Raw genomic sequence first — 16,491 nt, 5'->3', positions numbered from 1 at the left:
ACAGTGCATAGTATATACATATGTGTTTTATGATTGTCTAATGGCTGTCACATGATATTGGAAGAGGGAAAGTGTAATTTACTTTAAAATTTGCCAGAAAAAAATGGACCTTTTATTTGAAAATGTAATTAAGTGCTATTGCATTGTCGTTTTATTATGTATTTGTCAATTATGCAATTCTGTTGTATTTAATGGTTATTTAACTATATATTTGTGCAGTTATATAGATCTGTTATTACATTTATCTGTTACAAAGTATATTGCTGCCTTTTTTTATGGATTTTATTCTACCGCTAGCTTTATGATAGTGAGAATATGAGACACACATTGAAAACAGTAAATCCGATTTTGTGAATTTTACACAGTTTCATCAAAATCAGGCCACAGGTCCAAACAACATTGCCACTTTGAACTTCACAACTTCACTAAATAAATGTTCTTTGAATTTATAAAATTGATAGATAGGCCCCTATTTTAGAAAGTCTGGCGGACCTGATCCGACAGTGCGGATCAGGTCCGCCATAACTCTCTGAATACGGCGAGCAATACGCTCACCGTATTCAGCATTGCACCAGCAGCTCACAAGAGCTGCTGGTGCAACGTCGCTCCCTGCAGACTCGTGGCCAATGGGCCGCCAGCAGGGGATGTCAATAAACCCGATCATACTCGATCGTGTTGATTTCCGGCGAAGAGCAGGCGGACAGGTTATGATTTCCGGCTCAGAGCAGGCGGACAGGTTATGGAGCAGCGGTCTTTGTGACTGCTGCTTCGTAACTGCTGTTTCTGGCGAGTCTGCAGGCTCGCCAGAAACACCGGGCATTGAGCTCTGATCAGAGCTTGATAGATAGGCCCCTTAGAATTGTTTCTCATTGTATCTCATTAAAATTGGGAACCAAATTTTAGCTAACAAAAGAAAACTAGTCTCATCTTTCCTGAAACTAGCAAATCCCAAACGTTCATCTTGAAATATTACTATTACACAAATGAAACAAGACATACAACTTTGGAGTTACTCAATCCACCATATAAAACTTGTAGATGGTGTGGTTCCGCCAAAATAAATATACATTCATGTACAAACATCTAAATGATATTATAGTTGCTACATGATTAATCATACTGCTTCTCTTGTAACAGCATTAGAAAGATTAAAAGGATATTGTGATAGTTGTTAATTAGTTTCATCTAAAAGAAGGTATTTTAAAAATGTTTAACAGTCATTTTGTTTTGTTTATTTTGTTTAGATTAAAGGCATGTTTCTGCCATGAATAAACCGAATTGTTCTTGTCAGGTCATCTCAACATGTACTGCTGTGGAAGATGTACACGTTCAGATGACATTCAAATTTAATTTAAAATGCTTTTACTTAAACAAAAGAAAACATACATATATGTTTACATATTTAAATACAGCTCTTTCATAATTACAATAAGTACAATGTCCCTTTAAAAGGGACTAGAACATATCACAACCAATGTGTTGAGGACCACCTCATTTTTTGCATCTAGTTTAATTTACATATTTAATATTTTTACTCCACTCTTAAATAATGATAATGACCCTATACTAGACACTCATTTCATTCTAAAGAAAGACCTGCACACAAGAGAATGAAGTGCAGCCAATTTTATTAAAATTTCTTATTAATATTTTCATAACAAAATAACTCTGCGGAATCTTTTGACGCTCTACAAATAACTGATAATAAAATAATAATAATAACTTTTTGAACATATAACTTATAAAAACATCAATAAACAGGAAGGTGCTTGCCCTATAAGATGTACCTTCCACCAGCTTACTCGCAGGTACAATCCCAAATCTCTCCAACCTCTTTACAGAGGTACCAATTCAGCCACAATCTAAAAGTAATTCAACAAGCACCCCGCCAAAGCTGCAACATAAATAACCAAAAGAAAAAGGGGGAGGGAACTTCACCTTGCAGTTGCAGAACTGCAAGAGGGGAGAGGAACTTTCATTCACCCCTTATATGCCGTTAACCCTGCCCACCCATTGGCCATAACCCACCCACTTCATAGCCTTAAAGGGACAGTCTACACCAGAATTTTTTGTGTTTAAAAAGATAGTCCCGTTGCTACCCATTCCCCAGTTTTGCATGACCAACACAGTTATATTAATATACTTTTTAAATCTATGATTGCCTTGTCACTAAGCGTCTGCAGACTGCCCCCTTATTTTGACATGCTTACATTTTGACAGGCTTACATTTTAGCCAATCAGTGCTGACTACTACGTAACTCTACAGGCATGAGCATAATGTTAACTATATGACACGTATTAACACCCTCTAGTTGTGATTTTTTTTTAAAAAATGCATTCAAATAAGAGGCGGCCTTCAAAGGCTGAGACATTTGCATATGAACCTCCTGGGTTCAGCTTTCAGCTAAGAATACCAAGAAAACAAAGCAAAATTGATAATAAAAGTAAATTGGAATTGTTTAAAATGATCTGCCCTATCTGAATCATGAATATTTTTTTAACTAGACTGTCCCTTTCCTTTAATGGGGTAAAAAAAAACCTCCGTCCAAAATAACTCTCAGAACATATAACTTATAAAAACATCACTAAACAAGAAGTTACTTGCCCCATAAGATGTACCTTCCACCAGCTTACTCGCAAGGTAAAATCCAAAATCCTTTAGGGAGGTACCAATTCAGCCACAAAAGTAACTCAACAAGCACCCCGTCACAGCTCGACCTACAGACAAGCCAGCCCCAAACAGGCTAATGCCTTTAACACCCCTTCTCTAATGTTGAAATTAAAAAGGTTAACACCATCTTTCAAAAAGAAACGTTGGCCCATTTCCCCTTCAAATTCAATATGCTTAATGCCAAACACCACTATCTTAGCTATAAACCCACTGAATATTTTGTTTACATGATTTCTGGAGGCCATCAGCTTCTGCAAATCCCAAAATGCTCTCCACACCGAACAAGGCTCAACGTCAGACCATACTATAAGTAAAATGAGGAGGAACAACACCTTCGATCTGCCCACTATGTCCTTCTAAGACATAAAACCCAAATAATTCCCCCCCGGCATGAACCACAAGGATAGCTGGATACCAAAACAATCTTGCATAATCTTCTACCTTCCAAATAACCTGGTACCACCTTCAACCTCAGACCCCACACCATCTCAGAACCATCCCCTCTTCAGAAAAGTTCAACTGGAGTCCAGGCTTAACTGCAGCTGCCTTACATGTCCAATAAATATAGGAATGGCCCACGATCCAACAATGAACGTAACCTGTCAAAACAAAAGTAACACTAAACTTTTAACTCAGGTCTAACATACAATCTAAAGCACCCAGACTTCCATCTTCCAATCCTTCTAATCACACTCTCACCCAAACCCAGGCTCACTTTATCTGTTGCTGCCCCAATTCAAAAAGATTTCATACCAAAATCACTATCTACATACTCCAGCTTAGACAACACCCGACGGAAAATCAGCAAAAACTGGAATTGAGACTTTACCCTATACGCTCCTACTGCAGCCACTGGACAACAAACCCCATGCACCTCAAAAATCCTAATCCAAAAACCAGCCCCTTCCTGATAGGTTTTAGATTTACACATCCTAATACTCCAAACCCTGTCCCTAATAGGAACATCTCTCCCCTGAAGGCCCCCAACATCCTGTCTATTAGCCCCTACTAACTTGGAAATTTGAAATGCTCCGAAAAAAGCCAAAACAAAATCCGTCCTAAATAACAAAAACTCAATCTCAGACGAATACACTGAAGTCAAATTCTAGACACAACCTGTCCCCTTGAACTGCCCTCTTACAAATCCGCTTAACTGCTAATTTTACCACAACCAACTTAATCAAATTCACTATATTCGGTAAATTAAACAAAAATGCCGAAGCTGCAACATTCTTAATGGCAGATTGTGATAAACCCCTAAACCCCCCCCCCATTCCTCAATCTAAGAAGCAAACATTCCAACCAGCCTATAGATGACTCACCTACCACTTTGCTCTTAAAATCTCTAGCCATTGCCCCCATGTTCTCACATAAACTGACCAAAGTTCCCCTCGCCACCTGTGCTAGTCTATAAAACTAAAACCCCACAAATTTGATGGGCATCTCTTCCCTTACTTTTCTGCCTCTGGTGCCAACTCACTGGAAATGAGAGTGCATTAGCAATGACATTAATTCGGCCAGGAATATGCACAGCACGAAAATACACATTCCGTCTCATTCCATCTATGCACTCCAACACAAACATCTTAAGCAGTCACACCACCAGGAGCGAGCTACATGACAGGTGATAAATCTCAAAAACCACCCCCCAGGTTATCTGAATAAAAAAACACCTCTTATTTTGCAACCAAGAAGACCATACTCTCAGGGCCACCACCTATGAAAAAAGCTCCAAGAACACCAGGTTCTTAGTAAGCCCATTCCCCTTCCAGCTGTCCGGCCACTCCCTCACATACCAAAGTAGGCCCCAAAGCCTTTCCCCCCCGAAGAATTCCAAAGTCATCCGCTACCTCAAAAACCTGTTTTTCATCAGGGTCCTGCAGTCCCCGAAATTAGCTCCCCCTACAAATAAGAAGTCATCCAAATAATGAATAACTGATGAACTACCCATTCCACAAAGGAGCTGAACTTCCCAATATAAGCACACAATACCGAACACCTTATATAAAAAAGGAACCGCACTGCTGTCAATGCAGGATGAATACTGTGATTAACTGAAGCACCTTTTGGGTAAGAAAGATGATGGATCATATAGAACTGGCCCTGTACCTTTTTTGGGTTCTGCTCCTAGTGGAGAAACCCTCAAATTCTCAAAGGGGGGCTGAACAAAAGGGCCCAGCATTCTCCAAAGCGTGACCTCATTATACAACTTCTTCTGGACCACTTCAGGCAATTCTTTAGCCTAACAAAGATTACCCTAAATTTGCCACTACCCCCCATCCATGAACAGAATCCAAAAACCAGAGTTTAAACTTGTAAGCAGCAGTCTTGCACCCTACGACTTACCTTTGACCCTAGTGTATTGTTCGAGCCATGGCACCATTCTTCTTACTCTCACTGGCGGACTTGCTCTTAACAGCATTTTTTCCAGCCTCCCCTCTCCTTATTGAGGTAAAAAATCATAAACATATTAATGTACTTGTATATTTGTCCAGAAATTTAAGAAAAATAAGAAGAGTACACCAAAAAGCAAGGATACACAATACACAAGATATTCATACATATCTTATCAGAAAAAAGAGTTACTCCTATATAATTTAAGAAAGTCCTACCACTTTATACAAAACTTATCCTGTCTCGTTTCTGTGTTATTGGAACTATCAAACTGTTTAATTATGTACTGATTTTGTAACAGAAAGGTTAGATTATTAAAAATTGGTTCCCTTTTATTTGTCCAATTCTTAAGGATAAGGTATCTCCCCGCCAGAATAGTTGTATTTATAAAGTCAATGTTATAACATTCGTTCTCTTTATCAAATAAGAAAAAGATATAATTTAACTCCAACCTAATGTTAGCTCTTATCACTTTCCTCAGCCAAAATTGAATACGTTGCCAAAATTGTTGTATTTTGGGGCAACTCCAGAACATGTGAACCAGGTCGGCCCCAAGTGAGCAACACCGAGGATATAAATTATTCAGCAAGGGGTACCATTTATTTATTCGGGAGGGAGGTAGATATATCATGTTGATCAGTTTAAAGTGGGACTCTCATCATACTGCAGAGAGGGTAGCGTTCTCTATGTTTTTATTACTACCGTAGAGACAGACCGCCATTTTAGGCCGATGTCTAGCATGTTGGGCTCACCAATATTAGTTAATATCATTTTATACCAGTAGCTGATAGAATGTTTGCCCATTTTAAACAGAGATAGGCCCATCTTTATGCCTGGATGTGACCAAACCATATTAAAATCTTTAGTTATTTTAAAAAAACAATGACGTACCTGTAGATATGCACGTTCTTAAGACCAAAATGTGCTTTAAGAATTTCGAAAGTAAACACTCTTGGAGTATTCATTTCATTAAATTGCCACAGATATATCAGCCCACATTTAGCCCAATGGTTAAATAGCTTACTAGTAATACCTCCAATAAAACACGGATTGTTTGCAATAGGCACTAGGTCTGAGATAAACGGATTACAGTTTAAGGTTATTCCAATGTTCTGCCATGCTTTAATAATATAGAGTATAGTGTATCTTTTCTTAATTTTTTTAGGAATAAGCCAAGTAGGACAGTGTATTAAAGCACTTAAAGAAAAAGGATAAACTAGTTTTTGTTCCGCTTCCAAAAAGGCAATATAGTCCCCTCCATTGAGCCAGTCCATAGCTACTTTAGCTAGGCAAATATAATTATATATGGATATTAGGGGAAGCACCAGTCCTCCATACTGCCTTAGTTGAGCTAACTTTGACAGAGCTATACGACTTCTGCCAGTCCCCCATATAAATGACCTAATACCCTTATCTAGAGCCTTGATGTCTTGTTTAGTTACCGGAATGGGTATATTTTGCATTAAGTATAGAAGTTTAGGCAGAACAATCATCTTAACTAAGTTAACCTTTGCCGTGATAGAGATTAGCAAAGTGGCCCACTTCATTAGATCTTGAGTGATTTTCGCAAGTAGGGGGGAGTAGTTTAACTTGTACCAATTCGAGGGGATTGTACCAATATTTATCCCAAGGTACGTAATGTATTCTGTGGCCATCTTAAATGGGAAGTAGGGAGCAACCTGTGTTGGTCTCTTAATCCAAAGAATTTCTGATTTGGAGACAATAATTTTATAACCAGAAAAAGAGCCACATTCTAAGACTATGTCTAGGATCTTAGGTATCTCTAATTTTGTATTGTTAAGAAATAGAAGCAGATCATCTGCGTATAGCAACAATTTAAGTTGTTTACCTCCCAAAGATATCCCCCTCAGGACTTTCCTAAGTATTATAGCCAATGGTTCAATAGCTATATTAAAAAGAAGTGGAGAGATTGGACATCCTTGATGTGCTCCTTTAGCCATAGAAAAAAACTCTGTGAGAGAGCCATTTATAAGTAACGATGAAGAAGCATTTATACATATAATGACTGAATACAGTTTAAGAATTGGTCTTTAAAACCAAACTATCTCATAGTATAGAATAGGTGGTCCCATGTGATTGAGTCAAACGCTTTTTGAGCATCGACAGAGAGCATAACAAGGTCATGAGAAAATTTGGTGCCCCTCTGGGCAGTAGAATCTATGACAAATGCCAATAAAAGAAAGATTTTTCTAAAATTAGCAGAGGGATTTCTATGGGTCATGAAACCGACCTGGTCAGCATGTATCAGAGAGCCCAAAACTGCTTTTAATCTATGTGCTAAAATAGCTGTCATTTACTTGTAGTCTATGTTTAACAAGGAAATTGGGCGATATGAATCCATTAACTCTGGGTCTTTGCCTTTTTTTGGTATTAGCATAATCCTAGAAGCAGAAAAATAAGAGGGGACTTTACCATTACAAAAATAATCGTTAAAGAGGTTCAACAGGGTAGGGGTTATTTCAGATTTGAGGATTTTATATAACTCCCCGGGTAATAAATCTGGCTCTGCTGCTTTTTCTAGTTTAATCCTATCTATTGCCTGATGTATTTCACGTTCTGTAATGGGTGCGTTTAAGATATCTATCGCCTCTATAGAAAGCAGGGGCATAGAGATTTTCTGCAAAAACTTACTTTTATTATGATTATTTATTTCTTGAGCAGAATGCAATTGTTTAAAATAGTTAAAAAATGCAGAATTGATTGCTTCAATGTTAGTTATTCTAACTCCGTCTTTCTTAATTACCTTTATAAGCTTATATTGCTCCTGGGTTTTAGCAAACATAGCTGAGAGCTTCCCTATCTTGCTACCAATTCTATACAATTTGGCTCTAGATCTAAGTTCCTGGATAGGTGTGTTCTGCGTATTGATAATTTCCCATTCTAGCTTGGCTTTAATATAACTATTCCAATTCACCTGGTTGGGCAGAGATATATAAGAATTATATTTATTTTTGAGATAGTTTGATAACTCAACTTCCTTAGCATAGTATTTCTTCCTCAACCTAATAGAATATTTCTTAACTTCCCCTCTTATAACAGCTTAAGCCGTTTCCCAAAATATCTCCAATTTGTGCGAATATGACTCATTTAGAAAAGCATATTCGTGCCATAAAGCAACAAGCCGTTTTTAAAAGTTTAGCTTATTAAATAAATAATGAGGGAAGCTATAACTTCTAGAAGGCTCAAAACTCATGTCACCCCACATCAGATCTAATGATATATGTGCATGGTCCGAAATAGTAAAGTCCCAGATCTGCGCTTTGAGATTAAGCCCAAAAACCTTATCTGAAAGTAAAATATAGTCAATACGAGAGAAGGATTTGTATTGTTTAGATTCACATGAGAAGGCACGTTTATTTGGGTTATAAAATCGCCATACATCTTTGATCTTTAGGGTACTACAGAAAGTTTTAAAAATTCTAACTTTTTTTACATGCTCTGACCCCATAGTTGTTCGTTGTTTGCAATCTATCTAACGCCTAGATTTAGAGTTCTGCGTTAGCCGTCAAAACCAGCGTTAGGGGGTCCTAACGCTGGTTTTTACCGCCCGCTGGTATTTAGAGTCAGTCAGGAAAGGGTCTAACGCTCACTTTCCAGCCGCCACTTTTCCATACCGCAGATCCCCAAATGTCAATTGCGTATCCTATCTTTTCAATGGGATCTTTTTAACGCCGGTATTTAGAGTCTTGGCTCAGCCGCAGAAAAAAGCCAGGAGTTAAGAGCTTTCTGGGCTAATGCCGGTTCATAAAGCTCTTAACTACTGTGCTCTAAAGTACACTAACACCCATAAACTACCTATGTACCCCTAAACCGAGGCCCCCCCACATCGCCGCCACTCTATTAAATTTTTTTAACCCCTAATCTGCCGACCGCACACCACCGCAACCTACATTATCCCTATGTACCCCTAATCTGCTGCCCCTAACATCGCCGACCCCTACATAATATTTATTACCCTCTAATCTGCCCCCCCCCCCACGTCGCCGCTACCTACCTACAATTATTAACCCCTAATCTACCGACCGGACCTCACCGCTAATAAATCTATTAACCCCTAAAGCTAAGTCTAACCCTAACTCTAACACCCCCCTAAGTTAAATATAATTTAAATCTAACAAAATAAAATAAATCTTATTAACTAAATTATTTCTATTTAATGCTAAATACTTACCTGTAAAATAAACCCTAATATAGCTACAATATAAATAATAATTATATTGTAGCTATTTTAGGATTAATATTTATTTTACAGAAAACTTTGTATTTATTTTAATCAGGTACAATAGCTATTAAATAGTTAATAACTATTTAATAGTTACCTAGTTAAAATAATTACAAAATTACCTGTAAAATAAATCCTAACCTAAGTTACAATTAAACCTAACACTACACTATCAATAAATTAATTAAATAAACTATCTACAATTATCTACAATTAAATCAACTAAACTAAATTACAAAAAAAAACATTCTATTGGCTGTTCCGATCAGCCAATAGAATGCAAGCTCAATCTGATTGGCTGATTGGATCAGCCAATCCGATTGAACTTGAATCTGATTGGCTGATTCAATCAGCCAATCAGATTTTTCCTACCTTAATTCCGATTGGCTGATAGGATTCTATCAGCCAATCGGAATTCGAGGGACGCCATCTTGGATGACGTCATTTAAAGGAACCTTCATTCGGACTTAGGACATCGTTAGAAGAGGATGGATCCGCGTCGGCTGCTTCAAGATGATCCCGCTCCGCGCCGGATGGAAGAAGATAGAAGATGCCGCCTGGATGAAGATATCTACCGGTCCGGATGCCCTCTTCTTGCCGGATAGGATGAAGACTTCGGACCCTCTTCTGGACCTCTTCTTGCCGGATAGGTGATACCTGGCATGGTGAAGACAAGGTAGGAAGATCTTCAGGGGCTTAGTGTTAGGTTTTTTAAGGGGGGTTTGGGTTAGATTAGGGGTATGTGGGTGGTGGGTTGTAATGTTGGGGGGGGGGATTGTATGTTTTTTTTTACAGGCAAAAGAGCAGAATTCTTTGGGGCATGCCCCGCAAAAGGCCCTTTTAAGGGCTGGTAAGGTAAAAGAGCTGTTAACTTTTTATTTTAGAATAGGGTAGGGCATTTTTTTATTTTGGGGGGGCTTTGTTATTTTTTTAGGGGGCTTAGAGTAGGTGTAATTAGTTTAAAAATCTTGTAATCTTTTTTATTTTTTGTAATTTAGTGTTTGTTTGTTTGTTTTTTTGTAATTTAGTGGGTTTTTTTTTTGTAATTTAGTTTAGTTGATTTAATTGTAGATAATTGTAGATAGTTTATTTAATTAATTTATTGATAGTGTAGTGTTAGGTTTAATTGTAACTTAGGTTAGGATTTATTTTACAGGTAATTTTGTAATTATTTTAACTAGGTAGCTATTAAATAGTAAATAACTATTTAATAGCTATTGTACCTAGTTTAAATAAATACAAAGTTGCCTGTAAAATAAATATAAATCCTAAAATAGCTACAATATAATTATTCGTTATATTGTAGCTATATTAGGGTTTATTTTACAGGTAAGTATTTAGCTTTAAATAGGAATAATTTATTTAATAAGAATTTTTTTTTTTGTTAGAATAAAATTATATTTAACTTAGGGGGGTGTTAGGGTTAGACTTAGCTTTAGGGGTTAATACATTTATTATAGTTTATTATAGTAGCGGTGAGGTCCAGTCGGCAGATTAGGGGTTAATAATTGTAGGTAGGTGGCGGCGACGTTGGGGGCGGCAGATTAGGGGTTTATAAATATAATATAGGGGTCGGCGGTGTTAGGGGCAGCAGATTAGGGGTACATAGGGATAACATAGGTTGCGGCGGTGTACGGAGCAGCAGATTAGGGGTTAAAAATAATATGCAGGGGTCAGCGATAGCGGGGTCGGCAGATTAGGGGTTAATAAGTGTAAGGTTAAGGGTGTTTAGACTCGGGGTACATGTTAGGGTGTTAGGTGCAGACTTAGGAAGTGTTTCCCCATAGGAAACAATGGGGCTGCGTTAGGAGCTGAACGCTGGTTTTTTTCAGCTCAAACTGCCCCATTGTTTCCTATGGGGGAATCGTGCATGAGCACGTTTTTGAAGCTGGCCACGTCCGTAAGCACCGCTGGTATTTAGAGTTGCAGTGGCGGTAAATTATGCTCTACGCTCCCTTTTTGGAGCCTAATGCAGCCCTTCTGAGAACTCTAAATACCAGCGTTGTTTAAAAGGTGCGGGGGGAAAAAAACCACGCGTAGCTAACGTACCCAAAACTCTAAATCTAGGCGTAAGTTATTAAAGGCACCAGCAACAATTATGTTTTAATTTGCATATTCAAACGATTTTTTCTTTAATTGTACCCAAAAGTTTTTGTCAGTTTTGTTGGGTCCATAGACATTGCATATGGCAAATAAACCTTTTCCACAATTGATTTTTAAAATTATAAAGCGCTCCCTAGGGTCTAGCTCCTGAAATTTAATTTGATAATCTAATCTTTGTCTGAACAAAATTGCTACACCCCGTTTACGTGACGAGCAAGGTGTCGCGATAACTCCCCCCACCCAATTAGTTTTAAGCTTTCTATGTTCAATTTCTGAGAGATGTGTCTTTTGTAGGAGAGTTATATCTGCTTTGCTTTTCTTAAGTTGACCTAATATCTGTTTCCTTTTCATCGGGTTCGTAATCCCTCCGACATTTCAAGATACAAGCTTTAATTTGGTAATTTCAAAATATCACCCAATTTTGTAAATATAAAGAGGGGAAAAAAAAGGGAGAAAATCCCCCCGTCCTCCCCCCTCCCCCAGGATACCCAAAAAAGAAAATAAGAAAACAAATAGATAAATAAAAAAAGAGAAAAGCAAACCTAGAACATTTAACTTAGCACCTTTTAAACAGAAATCTGTATACCAATTACATTTATATATACTACTCGTGATAAATAGAAGATATAATCCTTATAAGATTAAGGAGGCAGAGTTCAACTCACCTATGTATTTATCTGTGAATACCTTAGAGTTATGTAATAATTTCATTTTCAAGAAAAACTTTTAATTTAACCGGATAAATTAGTCTTGCAGAGAGACCAAAATTGATCAGTGAGGTACAGAATGGTGCCATCTCTTTATGTTTTGTAGCTGTCTGTGCTGAGAAATCTTGGAATAGGAGTATTTTATTATGGTCAATTTCTAGATTTTGCATTTTTCTGTATGCTCTCAAAATATTAATTTTATCCTGAAAATTTAAATATTGAATCATTACAGGCCTTTTCTGTGGAATATTCTCCTGTGAGTTTCTCAGGCTGCCAATCCTATGGGCTCTTTACACACATATTGTGTGTTCCTGTATATTAATACCGAGCATTTGAGGTAAAACTATAGCAGCAAAGTATCAGGTCCTGAAACTTAGGACCCTCTGGAAGACTAATCACTTTTAAATTATTCCGGCGTGACCTGTCTTCCAGGTCTTCATGTTTATCACTAAGTTCACAGATTTTATTTGTGTGTTCCTGAATAATTTGATCATGCTTAATTGAAGAGTCCTCAATATCCAAAATTCTAGACCCAGCCTCAGCTAGTCTAGAAGTAAACATTTTCATATCACTGGAGATTGAGGATATTTCATTTTTAATTTGATCAAATTGCGGTAATAATGTGAGTGCAACTTGTATTGAGATCTATTTCCATAAAGAAAGACAGTAGTGCATTTATTGAGCCTAAACACTGTACAGCTGTTATGCATGTATATAAATTATGCGCTAGTATGTTTGAGGCTTTCTTTTCACCAACCAGCAGCCGTGTTCAGCCACCTCATGCCTGTTACACCGAAAAATTCTGTCATAATTCAAAGAGAAAATCCTCCTGATTGAAAGTATCATGTCCCGCTAAGATAATTTCCTTTATATTAGGCAATTCAAGTACCTCCACCCTTAAGCAACTATAGGGCGTAGGAGCACATAGGCCATCAAAAAAAGAAGTAAATAGCTAGGATAGGGTAGAAGAAAGTCCAATATAGATATAGGGCCGTCCTTTTTGTGTTCCTTTATTTTACGCCCACCTTATCTCAGTTAGCCTTTAATATCAAGCTGGGATTAGGAATTTAAGTGTGGCGTCCACACATCAGTGACAGTTTCCCACAGAAGTCATTCTGTATTTCCAAGTGTAAAATTTACATCGCTGAAGCATACAATACCACAAATCCTAATGACGGATTATAAACATATGACTGAGCTGCTCCATATAATACTGAGCTGCCCCAAACGGATGGACCAAGATGTATTAAACAGGCGACACAGAATAAAAACTCCTCTCTTCTTACCTTCACCCTGAAATGAATCAGGGACTTATTGTTTGGATTTTTACGAAGTAGCCTGCTCTTCCCCTTGTGCACTTCCAAGTCGGCCTGACATGAGGGTTTATTAATTCTTTGGGTTAAGAAACTTTCAAAACAGGGGCAATACAAGCGTAGTAGCTGATGCAGTTCAACAGATTGGGACTCCCTGGCAATGCTCCGCTTCCATCTGAAGTGGCTTGCGTCCCAGGCCATACGATCTAGGCTGTTTCCGCCTCCTGTGCACTTGCGGCTTGTTTTTCTCCCCCCAGTGAGGTCTCTTGGAATATGGCCGCGGCAATCCGGCCTCTAGCCGTGAAGCAGGTTCCACACGCCAATGTCTAAGCGTCTATAGGATCCAGGCCATAGCTGGCTTTCCTCGGCCAAGGAAAAATAGCGTGTTGGTGTGAGTGTTGCACACCAGGGCTAAGGAGCACGCAGCTGCTGTGCGCGTAGTGTCTCCTCCCACCGGAACCTCTTTCTAGCGGCCTCCCCTCTCCTGATACCTCACTTGAAACATCTTGACCAAGGATAGGCCCCTTCTCATCCGGAACAGGCATGTTTATACTTACATCCACCCTGAATTTATACTGTCCTTCGTTAAACTGGAAATATAAGCCTTTTCGTATGGCCACCACTGCATTTCTCCATTGGCAACATTTCCACAAACTACTCTGGCAGAGTCTCAAAAGGAATGCCCCAATCTCAACAGTGTCATCAGCTCTAGCCAAATCCCCATGTCCCTATCATCCCGATACTAAGGAATGAAGAAGCTGCTCCAACGCAGCCTGGTCCCCTACCTGCATGAAGCCTCCTGTCCCACTGATGTTCCTTCCTCTGTATCCTAAAATTCAATATCACTGTATGTGTGATCCACCCACAGCGCATCACTCTATAGGTCCCATACTGGCGACTCTGCAGAAACCCCTGCCCCACCATCCTGGCACTCCTCATTCAAGTGCTGCATACCTGTGGAAAGTATAGGCAGATCAACATTATAACCCCTCCTACCTACTTCTCCAACTCTTCAAACCTTTTTCTCTTGTCAACTTCCCCTACACCCCTGGTACTACCAAAAAGGCACCTGCTGCTATGCCTTACTCTCTCTATGGCCCCCTATCCCACGCTCTCTCACTTCTATCAAAACTCATATGCCCCTGATTGTCCCCCCCTACCCTGATCTCCAATTATGGCCCCTGCATTGCTCCCTTTTTCACTCCCCCTACTACCTCCCCACTATACATTCCCACTACCCTCTTGTCCTTGCCTTTCACTTGTTGCCCCATTTTTCCCCAGTGACTGATGCCCCCCTACAACACGCCCTGAATCATTTTCCAGTCTTAATTCCTGGCAGGGGAAAGGATCTCTCTTGCAATCACTGCCAGTACTGCTCCCGTTGATCTCCGGGCCCATCCCACATGTGCAGGCCTTGAGTCTCCAGCTCCCTGATCCAGGCCCAGCTCACTCACTCCTGCAGTCTCACCTGCCATGTCACATGTCCGAACCTGCCCTTCCACTGCACCAGTGGCCGCCGCACTGACCGATCCCTTCTCCTGTTCCTGTGCCACACGTCTCTTCCTACCGCTCCTGTGAGCACCGTCGCCAGGCCTCACCTCCGGTCTATTTCCATTGCCACTCCTCCTCCTTTCACCATCATCTGGGGACAGGGGCTCTAGAGGTCTCGACTATCTCTGCGGCCTCACACGTTGCTCCAAGCCCACCCGTACTTCCTCTGGACTCTCTGCATTGCTTCCCGGTATTCAACCAGCCGCCACACTACTTCCAACAGCTCCTTCCATTCTGCCATCCTGGTACATACATGGTCTTCAAATGCAAGGAGGTCATGAAGCTTAATTTCACCTTTCAGTTGCAAAACCGCAAGAGGGGAGAGGAACTTCTGCTCACCCCTTATATGTCGTTCACCCAGCCCACCCCTTGGCCATAATCCACCCACTCCATATCCTTAATGGGGTAAAAAAACACTCCTTCCAATTCCTCATCTGAGGTTGAATTTATTGTCCTATGGCTACAATATATGTCTATGTGAACTTGGAGTCTAGCTTTAGACTCTCCTTTAATGCTCTAACATAGCTATCCTCAAAACTAAAATGCATGTGATTTGAACCCTGCCAACAAAAATGGATTCATATACATTCTTTAAGAGACATTCCAGTCCAAAACGGAACCCACATGGAAGCATTTTAGTTTTGAATAGAGGCATTTTTGTAGTATACATGTAATAGCAAAAATGCTTCTAATAAAAGCTATAGCTGTTTCAAAAGTGTATTTAAGTATGCACCAGCATTCTAAACACGGCACTTGCTCATAGAGCCTAAGGTGCTTGTACCATCTAGTAATGACTCAGGGTCAGATTACGCGTGAGTGATATCGGGTTTATTGCAGCTGTTTTTGAGTGTCAGATGTAGCGCTTGTATTAAAAGTTTAAAGTAAATGTGATCGCTTGAGCACGATTAAATTTAACGCAAGTAAGGATAGCATGACCTCAGAGCTCTGGCAAACTGTTTGACAAAAAAAGTGTCACAAAACACAACAAAAATACATTTATCAGTACAGTTCCGCTCATAATAGTACTATCTAATAAAAAAATATTTTAAAATAATATTGCAGAAAAATATGAGGTCTCAGCGGTGTTAGAAAAAAAACTGCAAAGGGCTTTGACATAGAGATATATACATAGATCTAAATATATATAATATATAATGTACATATATGTTTATATGTGTGTACATATGTATTAATGCATTTATATGTGTATATAGGTATTTACAAACATATATACAAATATTAACACAAAAATACATCTATAGACATATAAATAGGTGCATTGGAGCCCTTTGCAGTCAAGTAGATGAAAACATGCAATATTCATATTTAATAAAGGTTTTAACTATGTATCTAATGTAAATATTTCCCATTTCAATGTTCTGCATGTAGCTAAATATGGTCTATGTATTTATAAATAGATATACATATATATATATATATATATATATATATATATATATATATATATATATATATATATATATATATATATATATAATGTGTGTGTGT

The sequence above is a fragment of the Bombina bombina genome, chromosome 5 (genome assembly GCF_027579735.1).
Source record: "Bombina bombina isolate aBomBom1 chromosome 5, aBomBom1.pri, whole genome shotgun sequence".
Lineage (NCBI taxonomy): Eukaryota > Metazoa > Chordata > Amphibia > Anura > Bombinatoridae > Bombina > Bombina bombina.
The sequence above is the reverse complement of the archived record's forward strand: the minus strand, read 5'-3'. Positions refer to the sequence as shown.